The sequence below is a fragment of the Parasteatoda tepidariorum genome, chromosome 12, assembly GCF_982258835.1.
Source record: "Parasteatoda tepidariorum strain Cologne lab strain chromosome 12, Ptep-v5.0, whole genome shotgun sequence".
Taxonomy (NCBI): domain Eukaryota; kingdom Metazoa; phylum Arthropoda; class Arachnida; order Araneae; family Theridiidae; genus Parasteatoda; species Parasteatoda tepidariorum.
This window is the reverse complement of record NC_141766.1, coordinates 51,990,326-52,012,190: the sequence shown is the minus strand read 5'-3', so window position 1 is coordinate 52,012,190 and position 21,865 is coordinate 51,990,326.

The window sequence follows — 21,865 nt, the reverse complement described above, 5'->3', positions numbered from 1 at the left end:
AAATATGGTCCCAATAGTTTGGCCAGGAGAGCACTCGAAAGTTTATACCTCTTAAAGTTAATTTTACTTTTGGCGTATTTCGCTGTGTCTCGAAAACCTTTTAAATGAATTGAAACATCTTTTCACACAATTATAAAATCCAAATTTGCATGTATTTATAAGAGATAATTCCACGCAAAAAATTATTTTTAGTAAATATTTAACATTTTATATTTTTTTACTTTTTATAAGTCGAAAAAAAATTGTATTGCAAGGTACATAATTTTGAAATCGTTTTAAAGAATACAATTTTACATGGCAAAATACAAAATTTGTGTGAAGTTGGTCGAATAGTGGCGGGGAAATCGAGTTTTAAAAAAGTCATGATTTAAAAATTTGATTTCTTAAGAAATATTTGACAAATGTAATTCAAATCTTGTATTCTGCCATGTAAAATTCATTCCTTAAAATGATGTAAAACATTTTATACTTTACAATTCAATTTTTTTTCATTTAATATTATTTAAAATAATAAAACTAAATAAATATTTATTAAAAGTTATTTTTTGCAAAAATAATCTTTGAATAAATAAATTTTAGAACTGAGTGAAAAAAGTTTTCAATTCGCTCTTTATTTTCTCGAGATGTGGTAAAATACGCTAAAAGTAAAATTAACATTAAGGGATCCAAACTTCGGAGCGCTCTCCTGATCAAACTATTAAGACCATCTTAATCAGTAACCATAAATCTTAATCAGTCGAAAAAAAGGTATGTTTTTTTTCAGAGAAAGTACGTTTTTGTGTATGATTTCGTAACTTGAAATATCGTCTACAGTGAATAATTAGCATATTTGAAGTTACCCCCTTGAACCATTAAGTTTGAGTCCCACAGCGTGAAGATCCGATCATTAGATTAAAAGTTATTCAGGGTGGTCCGTTTATTTTTTTCCCACTGTGCAATTAGTCAGTGAATTGTAAATACAATCGAATTGCAAATGGTGCATCGCGAGAATCTGTCAAATCGAAACCATCAACATCCGTAACTACACGGAATGTAAGGAAAAAGCTTCTTTATTAATAATCAATTAGAATAAAAGCTTTGTTTATAAAAATTAAAAACATTTATGCTAAAAATTAAGTAATAAACTTTATACGCACTTTTGCGTTATCGGAATATGAACTGCTTTACTTCAGACAACAATGCCATTTCATAATCTTCATTTAAATTTGCGGACTTCTAACATTTAGGAATAACGTCTTTCTTTTTACCAATCAGAAACCGGCTGATAAAGAAACTTTCAATATAGCTTTTATTTATCGTTTGAAAACAGTTAATTGGGTGAGAAGTCAGTAATTCAATTCCAGAAGATGGTTATTAGCTAAACAATATTCTTAAAAAATGCATGTTAACATGCCTAATATACTAGTGAATTAGAATTATGTTTTTGTAGTGGTGGAAGATACACTGGAGATTTTTTAACATACTGGCGAATATGAATTTGCTATCTAAATTCAGCTCCCGGTGTCGTTTTTTACGCTAAATCAAATGAAATGAAAAACAAATTTATCGGACTAATATTTAATATTTATAAAGAGCCATTACAATATGACCACCCTGCTAATAACATGTAGGACCAACTTTAGCCCTCAAAACTGCTAGCACCCGCCGTGGCATTGATTCCACAAGGTGCTGATAGGTAGTCTTAAGGTATCTGATACCAAACGCTCACCAACTGGTCCTGCAATTCCCTCACATTGCGAGGGGGTAGCGTGGCAGCACGAATTTGGTTTTCCAAGTAGGACCACAAATGCTCTATTGGATTATGGTCAGGTGAATTTGGGGGCCAAGACATGACTTGAAAGTCACTGGAATATTCCTCGAACCAATCCATGACGATTCGACCTTTATGACAAGATGCATTATCTTGTTGGTAAGCACCATCCCCCGCAGGAAAAACTGTTGCCATGAATGGGTGAATCTTGTCTGCAACTATGTTCAAGTAGCTTACAGACGTCAGGGATTGTTGTAAGAGGATTATGGGTCCTAATGTGCCCCATAAAAACATTGGGCCTGGGGGAGAAGCCATGAAAACCTGGGCGAGACCATTGTTATAGATGGAGAGTGGTCATAACTTAATGGCTCTTCGGTGTATATTTTCAAACTAATATATATTATAATTCTGAGGGAGTATATGTGAAAATTATCTTATTTGACTTAAGCAGATAAAACTTCAAAACTATTCATTTTAATGACTTAATTAACATTTTATGTTATTCAACGTTTCATGATAAACAATGCACCACCTGTCTAAATAACATTTACAAATATAAACAAAATTTCAAATTTTTAAATTCTTCTTATTCTATTTGCCCCATTGATTGGGAAAAGGCTTTTTTCAAACTAAAAATATGAGAAATAATACAGAGTCAAAAATTGTGTGTAGATAAAACTATTTATCTTCGTAATTGGTTTCTTTCGATCCAGCATTAAAAATAAAAAATTTCTTTCTCTTCACTCAAAAAGCAAATTTTGTGGGTTTTTCATGCGAGATCATCGCAAAAGAATTATTTTCACTATCTGAGTCTGACTTTTTGATTTGTTTTAAGCAACTTAATCTGACAGCACTATAAAAATTAATTTAGTTGGATTTGAAACAGTTTTATGAACCGCAAGTTTTTATGTCCTATTTAATTTTATGCACTTGTTAAATATCACACAAAATTAGAATATATGATACAGATGCATTCAGCGTTTTATTTTCAAATTTACTACTTTTTCGAACAAAGAAATGAGTTAAAAATAATAAAAAGGTGTTATTACAAAATTTCTTTTTAAGCTCAATGATTAATTTATTTTCTTAGACTTTCTTATTCTTTACTATTATCTTCACTCTAAACTGATGGAAGAAGTATACAAGAAAAAAGTATTTTTATTCTCAAAACATCATCTTTTAAATTTTTTTCTGATTAAGCGTTGCAAAAGTTGAAAAAATTTAAAGAAGGTAGAATTTTAATTGAAAAAGTTTTCAAAAGTACCTGGAATATATTAGATCTTATTTTTTAGACGAACAATGTAATATGAAGAGAAATTAAAAAGTTTAAGTGAAAAGGAAATTAAATAAAGAATTTCTTTTATATTCGTTACTTTCTTTGAAGAGTAAATAATCACGAGAAATGTAAATAAAAATGAAACCGTGCGGTGAATGAAAATTCAGCTTTCTCTTGATAGAACAGTTCTTTGTGATGACATAGGATTGGACATATCTAATCTTACGTATCATTGAAACTTAAAGTAACTCATCAAATTCTTAAGAAAAGGAAAGAATGGTGAAATTGGAAATCTTCTTTTTCCTTTATTGGATTTCAAATTATTATTCAGCTTACGAAAATGAAATTTCATTTTTAAAAGTTTAGATAAATTTGAATGAGATATTTGGTAATGAATTGAAATTCCAAAATATCTTATGTGATTTGGTTTAAATTAATAATCTAAAAACTAAATTTTTTTTAATATAAATATATAAATTTTCAGTTATGAATAAAGCTGCAGTTAATTATTTAAAAAAAAAAATTTTTTTCATTAATAACATTTTTAACCCCTAATATACTGCTATATCATTAAAAGTGAAATATATATATATTATTATCGTCGTTGAACAGCAGACTGAATTTTTGGGGCTTACGACTATTAGTGTTCAACTCCGTAGCCTTGCAATTATTTTATTTCTATTTTATTACCGTCGTTGAACAGCTGACCCAATTTCATGAGTTTACGACTACTAATGTTCAACTCCGTTGCCTTGTAATTTTGAACCAATCCAGAAGACAAGGAAACTCCTGGATCAGTACCCCCAGAGGTATTGATTTGTTATGGGAACATGGAGGACTTTCAGACTCGACTGATTTAACGTGCATCAGTCACCATTTACTACACGGGGAGTCTTCGCCCGGCGAGAATCGAACCCACGACCTCTTGAACATGGGCCCAGCACCCTACCGACCAGGCTATCCCGGCCTCCTTGTAATTATTTTATTCTATATTTTATTTTATAACCGTCGTTGAACAGCCGACCCAATTTCATGGATTTACGACTAGTTACGTTCAACTCCGTAGCCTTGTAATTTTGAACCAATCCAGAAGACAAGGAAACTCCTGGATCAGTACCCCCAGAGGTATTGATTTGTTATGGGAACATGGAGGACTTTCAGACTCGACTGATTTAACGTGCATCAGTCACCATTTACTACACGGGGAGTCTTCGGCCGGCGAGGATCGAACCCACGACCTCTTGGATATGGGCCCAGCGCCCTACCGACCAGGCTATCCCGGCCCCCTTGTAATTATTGAACCCAATCCCGAACACAAGGAAACTCCCGGATCAAGCATTGGGAAAATACTAACATCTAAAGTCCATGACCAAATTATTAGACGCCCTATAAGATTCTATGCAAAAACTTAATTATCAGATGATACTATACATCTTTATTGTTTTCATGTGACCCAAACTAGTTTGCACTTGCTTACGTCAGTGTATTAATTTGTTAAATTAGACGATTTATGATATAAATTTGACGATAGGATAAATTAGACGATATATCATATAAATATAGAATATTTATTATATCAACCATTAGATTAGTATATTATAATAATTAGATCAAATTATGAGACCCACTGTAGTTTCTTGATAATTACATGATTTGCACAAGTTTATATGCAATACGTTTATATTTAAACATACATGTGATGGGTTCTTATTCAGGAGATTTTTCATATACTTCCTATTTGTATTTATTTTTAATGTATTGAATTACAAAGTTAACGGATTGATACAGGAGCGTAAGCAAATGCAAACCGGTTTCATCCGATTAAAAACAATACAGCTGTATAGTATCATCTGATAATTATAATTTTACATAGAATCTTATAGCGCGTCTAATAATATGGCCAGGAACTATATATATATATATATATATATATATATATATATATATATATATATATATATATATATATATATATATATATATATATATATATATATATATATATACACACTATATATATATAATATACACTATTTTGCGCACTATTCGAAAATGTCTTTTAATAATGAAGCTAATATTTTAAAAGGCGTAGTTTTATTTGAAATGTGATGATCTATACTAAACCAATTTTTCCACTGCCTAAAAACTTTTGACACAATAAAAATATTATTTGGTGTTATATTTCTTATACATTATAATAGAACTTCTAAGTATTTCATAATTCGGCAAATTAATATATATTTTAACATACTATTTCATTTTTGCTATTATACTTTTTCATTGTGTTATTGTAATGTTGTTCTGATACTTTTGTTAAGAAAATAAATTTTGTGGAAAAATATACTGGAGAAAAATTTACAAAAATATCAATGGCTTTACACTCATACAGCACTGGTAAAGAATAGCTACATTTCAAATAATAAAATCACAAATTAAAGTTTAAAAATGAAATTAATTTTATTAATTAATGGAAAAGAAATTTTTATCAGTTTGTATTAAATCTAAAATATTACATTCAATTTATATTTTCTATGAATTTATTTTCAAAACATATGAAAACTATGAATACAAATGAATCAAATACATTTCTTTATTCACTCTTACGTATGGCAAGTCTGATTTACCTACAAAGGAGAAAATCTTGGCTTTACTTGAAATGTTTGTCATTTCCTAAAATATTGCTATTTTGAGTGAGATTTTTCAAATCACAAATATATCCTTCAATTTATTCAGACACGGGCAAGTAAAAATATTCTTTATATTTATTTATTCTTTATTTATTCTGGTATATTTTAGCAAAATATGTTTCTATTTAAAACAGAGTATGAAAAAAAAAATATTCAATCAGAAAGCTGCGTTTGTGCGATATATAATAGGTATCATATATTTTATACAGTGTCTTTTTGTTTTTATATGAATACTGATGCAATTTTTATAGTTCAGGCAAATATATGTAAATAAAGTATATATAAGTAAAGAAACTATTTGTATAGTGTACAAATACCAAGATCTGAAGTCCCTGGTCAAATTATTTGACGCACTATAAGATTCTGTTTAAAATCTTAATTATCAGGTGATACTATACAGCAAGGGTGGCCAACCTGCGGCTCGCGAGCCAAATGTGGCTCTTTGAAGGATTATTTGTGGCTCTCGAAAATTTGGGCTCGCGTACTTATGTACCCGAGATCCCTTTTCATTTTTGTGCTATTATATGTAAAAAAAATTATTATCGTTCCGTATGTGTTTCGAAATGTCTTTTAAATTACTGAGAACAAATATGAGAAACTAAGTGCACCGTTGTTCAATTCAAGGTGAGTTTTCCATTTCCAATATAATTATGACACAAAAAGCATCCGCAGAATTAGAATTAATAGAGATGCAAGAAGATCAAGCTCTACAATTAAAATATAAGTCGACGTCTATTACTGAATTTTGAAAATTTGTACCTGAAGTATCCTGAATTAAAAAAGTCTATTCGTCGAATTATTTCAATACTTATTCAAATCATTGTTCAATCAAATTGTTCAATCATTGTTCAATCATTCAAATCATTGTTCAATCATTCAAATCATTATTCAATTATGTGAATCATTTTATTCCACTTTAAAATTCGTGAAATCAAAACACCGATCAGTATTAGCTAACCAGCATCTCTAAGAAATACTGAGAAGTGCTGTCACAAATTATTCACCAAATTATAAAAAATTACCAAAGAGGAAAAATAAATGTGTTTAATTTTTAATATTTAAATTCAATACACATATTTTGTACTTTAACTTATATGTTTTCAATAAATATAATAAATGTAAAAAAAAAGTAATACCTTTTTTGCATACCTTTTAAATACGTATTTAATTGCGTCTCGCGAAAACTTTCAAATTTTGAAAAATGTTTCGATTATCAACGAGCTTGGCCACCCCTGCTATACAGCTTTATCTTTCTTACGCGACTGAAACCGGTTTTTACTTGTTTTCGTTTATGTATTAATTGTTGAAATTAGACAATATAAAATATAAATCCGGCAATTGGATAAATTAGACGATATATTACAATATATAAATGTAGAATATTTATTTTATCAGATATTACATCAGTATATTATAATAATGAGACCAAATTATTAGATGTACTGTGTTTCAATAATTGCATGTTTTGCACGGGTTTTGTGCAATACTCTTATATTTAAACATAAATGTAATGAGTTTTTAAAGAGGATATTTTTTATATACTTCCTATTTGTGTTTATTTTTAACTTATTGCATTACAGTGCTAACCAACTGATACACGAACAATAAACAAATGTAATCCGGTTTCAGTCACGTAAAAACAATAAAGCTGCAGAATATCGCCTGATAATAAAGATTTTACATAGAATCTTACAGTGAGGTCTTATAATTTTGCTGTCAGTCATTCATTTTGCCTCAATAAATTCTGAATTTACTCGTGACTGACTCTACACGTTATTCTGACTTCATTCTACATTAATTAGGAGTGTAAAGGTGTAAGAACGTGTTACCGCAGTATACAAATGCGCAGAAAAAGAAACGTAGTTTTGTGAATAATTTTTGATCTAGTAATCCAATCTTGGGGTACTCAATCTTAATGGTTTGAATGTTAAAATTATGATAATTAATTAGTACAAGTGATATAAGTTATGCTCTGAGCAAGCATACTTTTTACTGACGAATTTGCATTTATGACCCTTAAAATATAAGGATAGCTGCAATCCGGGGAATCTAGTTCAAATAGTTAGTTCAGAAGAACTTCATAGTTAGGATCCCTTAATGTTAATTTTACTTTTTGTGCTTTTCACCATATCTCGAAAAGGTTTAAGTGAATCAAAAAATTTTTGCTCACAAATATAAAATTCGTTCATTTAAAGATAATTCCAAGCAAAAAAAAATTTTTAATAATTATTTAGTACTTTTTACTATTTTTAAAACTTTTCGAAAAAATTTGGATTTTTGAGGTACACAAATTTTTATTTCACTTTAAAGGATGAAATTTTCTGTGGTAATATACAGAATTTTGAAGAAATTGATCCTGAAAAATAGTATTTCTAAGAAGTCAGAGTGATAATGTTTTACTCTCAGAAGGCAATTATGTATGCATTTGTATTTATATATGAAATTTAATTGCTTCTTTAAATTTCCTCATCTTATGTGAAGTTTTGAACAAGAAACTGATCTTTTCATGCCTCAAACGAGGAAACATGAAAATGCCTTATTCTTTTTTACCTAACGCTGTAAAATATCTTGTTAGATTATAGTCTTGCGACGATTTTTTAACTTAATTTTAATTTTGTTACTTAATTTTCTTCAGTTTCCAACAATTTTTTAAGGTTTAGGGTTAAGCCTTATAACTTTTTATCTATTGGTTTGAGTGTCAGTAACATCACTGTGACTTGTTTTCTATTGACTTAATGTTGAGAACTATTTTCGTGTTTAAGGTATTGCAAGTAATGACTGTTACGAATGGAAGTTAATTTTGGTAAACAGAAATTTTAAAAATGTTCATGTTAGATGTCGTGAAAAATGAAACAAAAAAAAGAACAATGATGTTGAATAAAAGAACACTGTGCACTAATTAACTGATCGCACAACTCTCTGTCTTAGAGATAGTAGTTTTGTGCTTTTGACTATCTTAAGAATATTAAATTCTAGCAAATGTACATCATTGTGTTTTTGTCTCTTTATGTATGAACTATCGACTCAAAAGAAGGCACACATCAGCATTGGCGAGTAGTTCTGATTTTTTTTTTTAAGATGGAGGGTGCAGCTTAACAGTAACTTACAAAAATTAACATTTTTGCCATTGTTATAAATTTCTATGAGTAACTAAATTTTCTCAAATTTTACTCAACCTTTTGTTTCGTTTTATTTAAGACCCAATGAACCTATTGAGTTATTGTTCTTTTCATAATCGTTTTACTATGTCAAGTTCTCCTTTGGCCTACATTTCCTTGAGAATTTACCTTTATGCGTAGTTTTTTGAATACCTTGTACTAATTTGTAAGTTTATCATGCCACGTACAAACTATCTAAATCAATTAAGTACTGTTTTCCTTTTTATGGTTCATTCTACATTATGGCACATTTTTAAATTTACCTAACAATAAAATTAGCGCAATCGCATGTTTAAAATTCGATTTCTGAGACTGATTCAACCGATTTCTTTCAAATTTTGTTTTTTGTTGTAGAAAATTGCCTTCCTATAAATGATGTAAAAAAATTTATACTTTAGTATTGAAAAATTTCTTTATTGTTATTAAATAAAATAATTAAAATTGAAAAAAGTTAATAATAATTTCTTTTTGTATCTTTGGATGAAAGGATTTCATTTAATACATCTCTGTATTGAGCGTTTAAATAATGTTCGATTCGCTTGAAAATGTTTTGATATTTGGCTAAATGATCAGAAAGTAAAATTAGCATTAAGTGGTCCAAACTTTGGATCGCTATCCTGACTTAAGTATTTTGACCATATTTCCCTGATTATGACTACATCCTATACTCTAAGGGTCAAAAATCCTAGACTTAAAGAAAAGACAGTTGTTTATTCAGAGAAAGTAAGTTTTGCATCGGATTTCCTGACTTAAAATTTAGTCTGTCTGTATTCCGTTTGAGTCCTAGATTAAGAGGAGTAATTTAAAATGATCCCGTTGCAAAAACCGTTGTTACGTGATAAACGACGATTTTTCTTCCAGTAAAAACACAGCCTTTTACTCTGGACGTGGATTGCTGAGCTGTGTTTGATACTATAATTCAATTAAAAATAGTTGCTATGCTTTTAGACGTGAAGAAACTTCATTAAAGGAAGACCTTTTACATTTCACAATAATGATTTTTGTTCTTTTATATTCATTTCAAGACATTACAATTCGAATGTTATCATTCAACGTTATAGAATTAATTAAGTTTTTAACCTTTAAATTCGCCTCTTATTTTTATATATATTTATTTGAATTTATAAATTATAATGTAGTTAACATTTGTTATCATTTTCATTACAGTTAAACTTCATATTGATCTAAAAATTTGGAACCGTTCGCTTTTTTACTATAAAGCACGCTCATTGGAGTTAACACATTATTTTCACTCCAATATTTTGTAAACGAATCACGTTTTACTTTTGCTCTATAATTTATAAGCAAAGAAATCACTCGATAATTTATATAGATATTTTTTTAACTATATAAGTACATTATAATTTATTTGGATTGATATTTGAAAAAAGCTTAGCATTATATATATATATATATATATATATATATATATATATATATATATATATATATATATATATATATATATATATATATATATATATATATATATATATATATATATATATATATATATATTTATATATAAATATGCCGGCCAGGCGGCCGATCGTTTAGCCTTCCTGACTGCAGAGCCAGTGGCTGCGGGTTCGTATCCCGTTCTGGGCATGGATATTTCTTTCTCTCTGTCCTTGTGTTCTATGTCCTTTCTCCTTTGTGTGTGATTGTGTGAATGTGACCCGCCCTATAAACGGGTTTGCGGTTGTGTGACGTGGGCGACGCTGCTCCACTGCCGTGGCTTAACCACAGGTGCCACTGGATAACGAGAAGAGAGTAGCAGTTCTGGCACTCCTGGCCAACGGGAAAATGCATCCCAAGCGCACTCCAAATATATATATATATATATATATATATATATATATATATATATATATATATATATATATATATATATATATATATATATATATATATATATATATATATATATATATATATATTTTTTTTTTTTTTTTTTTTTTTTTTTTTGCGAATTTCGTAGCGAATCTAATTTTAATTTATACATTTAATATTCCATTTTATATATTTATTATTTAATAATTATTATTATATTTTTCAAATTTACTATTCAGGAAAACTTTAAACTGACAAAAACTAAATTTACATGATTGTGTTAGCTTAAATAAATAATATTGTAGCTTCAGTTTGTTGGACGTGAGGCAATTTCTTATCATTATGAATGTTTTGTTTTAGTTTTTAAAATAAAAATTAAATACTTAGGGAAATCTTTATAAATTTCATATTTATGAAATTATTATATTTTATCAATGTTAGGTGAAATTATTTTTTTCAAATATTAAAGGATGTCTTTTTTTAAGCCGTTAAAAGTGACAAATAAAATGTAGTGAGAATATTTCTTGATATTCTGATTTGAAAACTTATATTCTACAATCTCTAACAAAATTGGAAAATATTCGAAATAAAAAAAAATAAAAAGTAGAAAATCTTCTGAATCTTCTTTTAAAAATTATCTTGTACGATGCAACCGCCAGCTGAAAATATTTGCTGAAATGGTAACCCATCTACCGTTTCATCTTTGAACAAGTTTTTGGAACATGAGCAATACACTCGCTATCTCTACCTAAACTTCTCCTAAAAGGTTTAAATATATGAAGATTCGACCCCTCTATCACAAGTTACTCAGGGTGTTCCATTTTTTAAATTTTATTTCATTTAATTTATTTATTTATTTTTGCACATTGTACAGTTGCATGCATGTTCTTTTTTTTAATCTAAATATGCATTATTAATATTAAGTCAAAATTACTTTTTAAAAATAAAGGCACCTTTTCTCTTTTTAAGCACTCATTTTATTTTAATAAAGTAACTATGAATAAGAAGTAGTTAAGCTTAAAAAGTGTCAAATGTGTGACTTTATTATGTTACAAAAGAATTCTACGAAAAGAAATATTATAAGTTCATTCTTAAGCTTGTATTTATAAAATAAGAACAGAAGAAGTTTAAATGTAAAGATTTATATTTAAAGTTATCAATTTTTATCAATCAAATGACTTAAATCATAAGAGATAGTTCCAATGATGAATAAAGTCCAAATGATGGTTTGCAGAAGCTTTTATTTCATTTATTTGCTTAGTAAAATTAATATATTAATTCTATTTAAACATAAGAGACAAAGTCTTTTAGAAATTTCCAGGGCATTAAAATAAAATCGTTACTTTGTAGCTTTGGGCAAGAATGAAATTTCTTTTATTTTGTTGTTGTTTAAAGTAGCTTCCATGAGGATGAAATGAAAATCTTAATAATTAATTGACGCATTTTTTTAAGAAAAAGAACCAAAGAATGGAGCAGGCATTATCGGGGATAGTTGGCGGAAGTTTTTGACAGTTTGTACCAAACCCTTTTTATTGGGTAGTAAGAAATAAAGTACAAAATTAGCCGATCAGGCAATAACCTAAACACATCACTCAATCTTCTAAAGCAGAGAACAAATAATCTTGGATAAGTTTTCCTTATTCTTTTCGAGAGACTAAATTTCATCTGAAATTCGTAAATTTTGAATAAGAATTTTTTTTAAGGGACGGCTTTAACAAAAGTATTGAGTATTTTTATTGTTAAGCTTGCTTTTTTAAATAAAGCTATCATAAACGTGTAAAATGTTTGAGAAATTCCAAATAATATTTTTATTTTATTTTGATATACGCTCCCATGTATTGACTTCAAGTAGTAATTAGTTATAAAAAGAGGTCCGATTATTTTCTTATTGTTTATGAAATTTTAATGCTTGTTTTGCTTTCAGTTTGCTTCTGCTTTTTTACAGTACAATAATTAATGTTATTATTTTGGGCAGTATTTATTTATAAGAATTTGTTCACTTATTTCTCTGTGTGCTTGAATTTTGAATGCGCGTTTCGTATTTTGAATGTGCGTTTCGTATTTTGAATGTGCGTTTCGTATTTTGAATTCGCGTTTCGTATTTTGAATCCAGCAGTTTTTGAACTAAATTGAGAAATTATATCATAAAAAATTCTATACAAAGTATGAGTACCTGAATTATTCAGACCCTAACTAGGTATCTATGTCAATTAAACGTAATCTAAATTTTGAAGAAATGAGGAGATGATTGATTTTCGGGCTCTTTGATTCAAATATACTTTCACTTTTCAGCTTCAACATTAAATTTAAAAAGATATATTGAGTACCTTAATTATGTATTCTTTCACTATAAAGTTTCGTTTCTTACTTAAACTTTTTTTCTCTTTTGGTCAGAATTTTTTTAAAAGACCGGAAAAAATTTTTTCAAGAAACATTAAAATATCAAAATGCAGTGCTCGCAATAAAATTTCCAAATTTATTTTGCGAACAAAATATTCATTCATACGAAAGCAAACCCGAACTCTTATTCTTTGAAAATACAAAAAGAAAGAAAAAATAATAATTTTCGAAACATATACACAATTTTAAGGTTGAAGTTTTTCTGTTTTATTTTTAATAATTTATTGGTCAGCGCAATTTTGTAAATGAGATCTAATATTGAACCGCCCAACAATTTCTGACCAAATTAGAGACAAAGTGTTCCATAGATTGTGACAAACATACAGTATTTTCAGTATTTATTATAATTCTAGAAGACTTTCGCAGAAGACTATTCTGTATATACTATGCTGGATATTCTAGAAGACTATGCTGTTTATACACGTCGAATCAAATCTTCTGTACTTGTCATATATACTCGACACGTCGAGTAAAATGCAAATTTTGAAATTTTAATAAGATGTATTAAAAATATTATTTGGTGGTATATTTCCCTTATATTGTGAATAGAACTGCTGAGTATTTCAAATTGCGGAAAGTTAATCCATTTTAATATGCAGTTTGATTTTTGCCATTATACTTTTTTTATTGTGTTATTGTAATGTTGTTATTATACTGTTGTGAAGATATTATTTAGTTTTTGAAATTCTAATTTTAGCTGCTTTTTCATTTTATTGTTATATTGTTGTTAATATGTTGTTGTTTTTTTAGAATACTGCTTTAAATAAATTGTTCAATTTTTTGTCCTGTAGTAAATAAACTACTAATTTAATTTAAATTATTGAAATTATTAAGAGAATAAAAATTTACGGAGGCTTAGAAATGCACCCATCAAAGCTTGGAGTTCAGGAAAATAATTAAAAAAAATAATTCTGTTTTGTAACTATGTTTCAAAAGTGTGTTTCCGAATCATCATGAATAATTTCAAGAATGTGGAATATTCAGATAAAAAGCATCAAATGTCAAATCCAGTAAATTTCATATAATATTGGCAGGTGTGGTTAAACATAAATCATGATAATATTTAGAGTATCTAATCCACGCCTTTGGTGTAAAATGACTGATAAATATTGAGGAAATAGTTTTCAGCACAATTGCTCAATCAATTCTATCCTCACAAGTCTGCCTCAAGGTTTGTGTAGAATCAGTTTCGACAGTCACTTCCTAATCTAGTGTTACTCGATGATAGTTAGCATTGATTTAAATCAGATATATTCAGGTGACAAGAGCAGCCTTCATTGCTATATAACGAATAAATAACTCTAATTTACGAAATCATATCCAAACACATTTGTCTTAATTAACGTTGGATCATTTAAATTAGAAAATTATGGTCAAATGAATACACTTCAAACAAAATATCAATCTCTTACATTATAACTTCACTGAAGATAAAGATTCATAGTGCGAGAAATATAAAATATTCACAAATAGTGAAATACTGAGTTGGCAACTGAATTCCACCCGTCTTTTCTTATTTTATTTACTCATTATTACTTTTAACACCTCCTCATGTCATTAAGTCATGTTTCATTTTGACATGTTTCAGGTTATTCAAAAGATCTTTTGTACTACTAGATTTTTTTTTAATGTTTTAATTCGAGCTAATTTTTTGATCATTAAAATGCAATGTCAAGTTGTTGAAAATTGAAATGTTCAACACCTACTGCTTCTTACTATTAATCAAGGCTCTAAGGTCACAAAAGCTGCTCGTGACATTGTGCTGTGTGTGGAGGGGGTTTCATATCTGGGATAGCTGCTTGTGATTGGTATGTAAACTTTAAAAATAGAAATTTTTCCTTCAAAAATGCATTGCATTCCGGCCACCCATTTAAATTTGACTAAGAGTGATGAAACCGACTCTTGTATGAAAAGTGCCGTTAAACGATTACAGAACTGAAATAGAAAATGGAATGCTCTCACAGTTTGAACATTTATAAAATTTAAAAAAAATAGCGAAAACTTAGTGATCAACCCAATATATTGCCATCTTTTAAGTGTACTTTAATGATGTAAATTGACATCTAGCTTGTATTTAAAAACTTCAGCCTTATTAGATTAATAGAATGTACACCAAGCCCTACACACAAATTCTGTAAAAATACAGAGAGAAAAACAAGCATCGTTTGTCAATAAGTTTTTTATTTTGGACACAGCTTGAAAAGTGCGTTTAAGAAAACTGACACAACTCAAAATGCGTGCTTAAGAAAATGGACACAACTCAAAATGCATGCTTAAGAAAATGGATAAAGCTCGAAATGCGCTTTTAAGGAAATGAAAGCAGATCAAACTGCGTGTGTAAGATAATTAAAATAAAGCTCAAAACTTGTATTTGGGAAATTGGACTAAAAAAAATGCTTTTTGAACGAGAAACTTCATGAGCTAAACGAGAAACTTCCTGCCTACTTATCCTTACTTAATCTTACTTCTCCTTACTTTCCCAACGCAAAACAAAATATCATTACAGAGCACAGTTCCGGATTTCGGGGTAGCTAGGTATGTATTATTCTTTACAGGCTATCTTTTCATTTTTAAAACACTAAGCAATATAGTGAGCTTTGAAATCTTAAATTACTACAACTACCAATATCATAATTTTATAGGAACCGAGGTAGTTTTTTAAAAAGTAGCTGCTGACTTTGAAAGTCATTTTTAAAAAAAAAAATTATTATTTAAAAAAGGATATTCAATAAAATGAGTTAAGTGATGTACGCAAATAGAAGATTTTGCTTTGCGACTTCATTTGATTCATTAGTTTATTCTTTAAAATGAGCAATCCTCGTAAGAGAAGTTTGAAAAAGAGAAAAAAATGCTATGTTAATTTTACTTAACGCGCATGCGAGTTATGTTCATTTTAAGCACTCATTTCAAACACTTTTGTGAACACCCATTTTAGATTAAACCATTTTCTTAAACGTGCATTTTAAGCTACGTTCATCAGATTAGGCTCTCCGACAATCTGCTAAATTTTGAAAGTTCTTGTTTAAACGCACATAACCGATTTTTTCGTTAACAGAGTAGAGGAGAGTTCCTTGTGCATTTTTGAAGGGAAATTTGATTCCATTTCTTAACCATTCGAAACCATTTTCTTAAACGTGCATTTTAAGCTACGTTCATCAGATAAGGCTCTCCGACAATCTGTTAAATTACGAAAGTTCTTGTTTAAGCGCCCTTAACCGATTTTTTTGCTAACAGAGTAGAGGAGAGTTCCTTGTGCATTTTTGAAAGGAAATTTGGTTCCGATATTTAAATATATGCATTGTTATTTATTTTGTAAGTAGCCCACAATTCGGTCTTTGACTATTACAGTTTCGAAGGGACTGTTTTCCTTTTCTTCGACCTGTGATTCTACTTTCACGCCCCCAGCTTTTCATAGTCGAAAAAAGAACTAATGTCTGAAAGCCTGGCAGGAATATAAAGTGAGATTAAAAAAATGTCTTGTTTTATTTTTTTAGGATAACTGATAGTTCTATAATTTTTCGAATTTCATTCTTTTGGATCTTAAATAAAAACAAATAACCAATTGAAAAATGTTTATTTTTTGTTGCATCATCTGCATTCTTCAATCAATAAAGCTTTGAAGAATGCAGATGGTACAACAAAATGTTGCTTCCAATAACTTTAAACAGCTTCAAAAAATCATTTAAAAAAATTTATTAAATAAAGCATTGTCTTTTGAACTATATAAAGTGAAATAAAAATTTGAAATTCGTTCAACTCTGTGAAAATGGCTTTTTATTGTTAGTAATTTTAATTTATATGATTTAATTTCACTCAAATTTAGTAAATGTGCTTTCTAAAGGACTACGAAAATTCCTTTATAACAAGCATCAGTGAAACAATGTCACCATCGTATTTCTTAGACCATAGTTTTTCGGACTCTTTGTTTGGGATGATATTAAAAGTAATAGCATACTTTTCAACCAAAATCTCAAAATAAGCTTGCAAAAGCGTATTATAAGCTATAATCCAAACATTTTACGCGTCATGGGACTTTATATTTGCACCTGGTAAACTTTAAGTTCATTGTGATAAAAAGTAATCGTGATAAAATATTAACTACTTGAAAAAAAATAATAATACTTTAATTTACTCATTTCATATTTCTTTAATTAATTTTTTCTGTTTAATGCTGTGTGATTAAATATTAATACGACGAATCTTTTTTATAATGATTATGTTGTCAAAGTATACTATATTTTTTAAATTAAACACATGAAAAAAATGGAATCTGCCATTAATTTTTAGCTTTTAATAAAGAAAAATATTTAAAGTAAATTTGAAAAAAACAGATAAAATTTTAAATAAAAGATAAATTGTTTAAAAAATATATTTTTCATTTGCACACTTCATAATTACTACAATTAAAAGGAAAACGAATACTTTAAATCATATGTCGTTAAGGAATATTATAGAAACAATACAAGTCATTTATTATTTTTAAATAATGAATGAAAACATATAATTAATTTTATAGTCAGGAGAATTAGACTTTTATAAGAATAAAAGAAGCGGGTAAGTTCTCTCGGAAAAAATACATCTTAAAAAACTCGAAAATCAATTCGGTAAGAATAAAATTATTTGACTTAATTAATGGAAGCTAATTAAATAGAAACATTCTAAAGAATCAAATAAACCAATAAATTAAATAAAACTTTAAAATATAGTTCAAAAATTTTAAAAAATTAATGTATTTTAGTGATCAAATGATAGTGAAAACAATTCAGGCTTTTCATTAAGTCATTAATTAGGTGTGATTCATGATTTTTAAGGGCTTTTTCAGACAAAAATCATTAATCTTTGCTTCACTTGCAGAGCTCACCATTAGTCATTTTCTTTTTAATTTATAATTTCCGAAAAATCTGCAAAATAAAGGATTTAACTTTAAGCTTAAATGATCACTTTTTGACACATAATATAAATCTTTTCGAAAGGGTAATACATTTTCAATATTAAGTGTAAATAAGTAGGTACAAACTGTATTTCAACTTAATTTTTCCGTTTCCAACGTTATGGTAAAAAAAATCAATTTTTAATTCAGTTTATCAATGGAAAAAACTTTATTAGTTATTGCAAGGTTCGTCTTATTTGTGTATTACAGTTTTTATCTTTAAAGAAACATGATTTAGTCTCCATATGCTCATAAATTTTTCTGTTATTGTAGTGCAATTTTAGAATTATTACAGTTTGGTATAATTTGAGACATTTGTGATTAAAATATATTTTCTTCCTTGCCTTTTTAAGCGAGTTAATAAATCACACAAAAATAGAAAAATAGAGGAATAATTAAGAAAACATATCCGTGACTGAAAATTATAAATGTAGGCATTCGAAAGATTCTATTCAAGGCATTAATGAGTGTTGTGACTTAAATGCTAAAAAAATACAATTGTGAATTAACTTCTTTAAATTATGATAGTATTCTGCGGAATATTATTGTACTAGTTCATGTACTAGTATTAGCAAAGTAGTAACATTATATAAATGTAGACATTTTTCAATATCTTTCTTTGATTTATTACAGAGCTCAATTTTTATTTTTTCAATTTTTTTTATTTATTATTAGTATTAGTATACTAAAAAAATAATAACATCATCGAAACCTTACAAAAAGCATCTTTCGGAAAAATATATAAAAAGACTATCGGATCTAATATTCTTGTTCAAATATTTTATTTTATTAAAAAAATTACTGAATTTATTGAAAAAATTCCTTTATAAGTAATGTAGACCATATCTTAAATTATTCAAAAACATGAGTTTCAATAACATTATAGCAACAAATTTCATATTAAAACCAAAATTTAATGTTTAATTCATATTAAAGACTTATATTAGAAAATAAATTTGAAAATTTGAAAATTAAAATTGAAAAACTGAAAATAAAAATTATAAAAAAAAAATAAAAAAAAATTCCAACTTTAATTTTATTTTTTAAAAAAAATAACTATATCTTTAAAAATCTATTCTTCATTATTTAAGTTACAATAAGTTAATGTTTAATTCTTATAATTAAGTTATTTTAATTTTCCTTTATTTTGAGGTTTAGTTGTGAGGATAAATGCGTTAACTTAGTATTAAGCAGCATGAAAATCACATTTTTCAAAACGCTTTAAAATGTTACCATTTAACAAAACTGGAAATTTTTCTAAGTAAAATAAAATATTTTATTAAAAATATGTTGCCCACTTATTTTCTTTTGTACATTAAAAATTGTGCAAATGACATTAAGAGAGAATTATTAACGCTGGTTAAACCTTCAACATTTTTAACATGAATATAAGATTACATATGTTAAAAGACTTGGTTTGAAATACTAAAAACATTTTTCACAAAGAATAACTTTGATGATTCTTAAAAAACTCTTTTTCGGCACTTAATGATTTATTTAACTTCACTTTTAGCAAGAATTCAATAAATTTATATTCAAGGCAGTGATTATACTATAATTAATGATATTTTCTTTTCTACAACTTACCGGAGTGTCACTCGCAAATCAAGCTTAATTATAAGTTTAGTTTTTCAGATTCAAAAATAATGTATATAAAATTTTTTGTCTGTTTCATTTTACTTATTTAGTTATTTTGTAATAATTAATTGTGAAATAATCCCAACTATCCGGATAATTTTATAATATATAAATTTGTCAAAAAAATTATAAACATCAACAGAAAAATATAAAAATAGGTGATAATGAGTAAATGCTAGGAGATTTCTTTTAAAAAAGTACTATTATAAAATGTATCTTCAAATAAAAATTTCAGTCAATTTCTCTTTACAGTTCTGATTTAGCTATTAATATTAAAAATACTTGTAAAATTCGCAGGTAATCTAAGTGCTTTTGGAACGTATAACTTAAAAGATAGACTTTTTGAGCATAATCTTTAAACCTTATCTTTTTAAAACGCAAAGATAAATTTTTTGCTTAATCACTTAAATGAAAGCAATCCTTTTCAGTCAACGAAGCACTTCTTTTGCAGGACAAGTAAAACTCGGCCATCTATTTAAAGTGAAAAAGATTTTATAACCTGATATTTACGCTGTTAGAAATTTCTCAGAAAAAAAATGGTTAAATAGCAAACTATTTATTTTTCATTTTACCACATTCAAGCGAAGCAGTCAAATAACTATAAATAAGATGATATCCATGTTTTCTTTAACCATACTAATTGTAAATGATTACTGAACAATAAAGGGAAAAAAAGGTTATTTATCACAAATTTCACGGTTAATTAAAGGGACAGACTGTTATTATAACAGTATACAGTATTATAACAGTATACTACAAAATTGACGAAATTAATTTTATATTATATTTTCTAAACAAACAAAATATCTGCAGTAATTAGTGAGTAATGATTTGAATACATTCCTTGTTAAAATTACCTTAAACATTTCAATGGTAAAAAAGATTGAATATTTTTGTTAAATTCATTGAATTTATTTTTATTGTTCGGTACTTAAAAACAGTAAAAATTTAAATATTTATTTGCAGACATATACATTCATAGGATAAATCAATGCTCCATATGTTATTTGTTTCGACATATTTTATCTAAAGTATCGTCTGCCTTAAAAAAAATGGTTCTAAATGGTCAAATATTTTAATTAAATTTTAATTAACAATTTAAACATTTTATTTTTTTTAATGAACTAAACATAAGAAATATTTTAACTGAATTAAATTAATTCTATAAAACTAAAACAAATATTTTCAAAATGGAAATAATAGCACTCATTTATCTAGAATTTCATCAAAATAACTAAATAAAAAAATTAAGGCATTACAAAATGTAAAAGTTCTTTTCCGAGAGAAAATATCTTGCTTTTAGATTTGTATATTTGCGAAATATTGGAAAGCTTTTACTTTAAGTAAATAATGCATTGATTCTCAGTATATTTGAAATTCGATAATATATATTTGGTTTATTCAATTTAGAGCTTTCAGTATTGGATTTAGTAATGCATAAATTTTTAATTCCTCTATGATTTTTATAATTCACTCAGAGAGAAATTTATACTTAAACAATAAAAATTATGATTTTAGAAAAGAAAAGGAAATTATATTTACAAAGATTTTAAAAAGTAATTGTAATTTATACTCATTTATTTTGTTAAGTTTTTTGAAAAGTTCCTGAAAGATTATAAAAAGATAATTTAATTTCAAAATCAGATCAATTCAATTTTTAACTATTTTTTTCCTGCAATACGTTTGAAGAATAAAGGAAAACAACATTATTAAAGTGCAGATAAAGGCGCAAAAATGGACATACTATAGTTTTAATTCTACTGCTAACCCCTTCCTTCTCGCTCCCGTGAAAGTGACAGGGTGAATTTTCGCCCTCTATTTCTCGCTCCCGTGATATTGACAGGCTGGAGTGATCAGTAGTAGCGCGCCAATAAGAATAAAACTAATTCACTTCTTTCGCCCGGAAAAAACTTTATTTCTCATTTTACACAAGATGGCAGTACCAGGATATTTTTAGTGTAATTGTAGATAGTCAGTTTATTTTAAACTAGATGTCTGTACTAATCAAATACGTAATACAAATGCAAAAGCGAAAAAAATCGGCGCTTTTATGACCGTTTTCTTGAAAATTAACCGATCGTCAAGGGGTTAAGAGTCTCCGCAGTGGACTGATACTTAAGACAAGCTTCCCAGCAGATCCCCGAAGTCAGGCATCACTGGCTGCGGTGAGTGTGCGGGTGGTTGACCACTTGG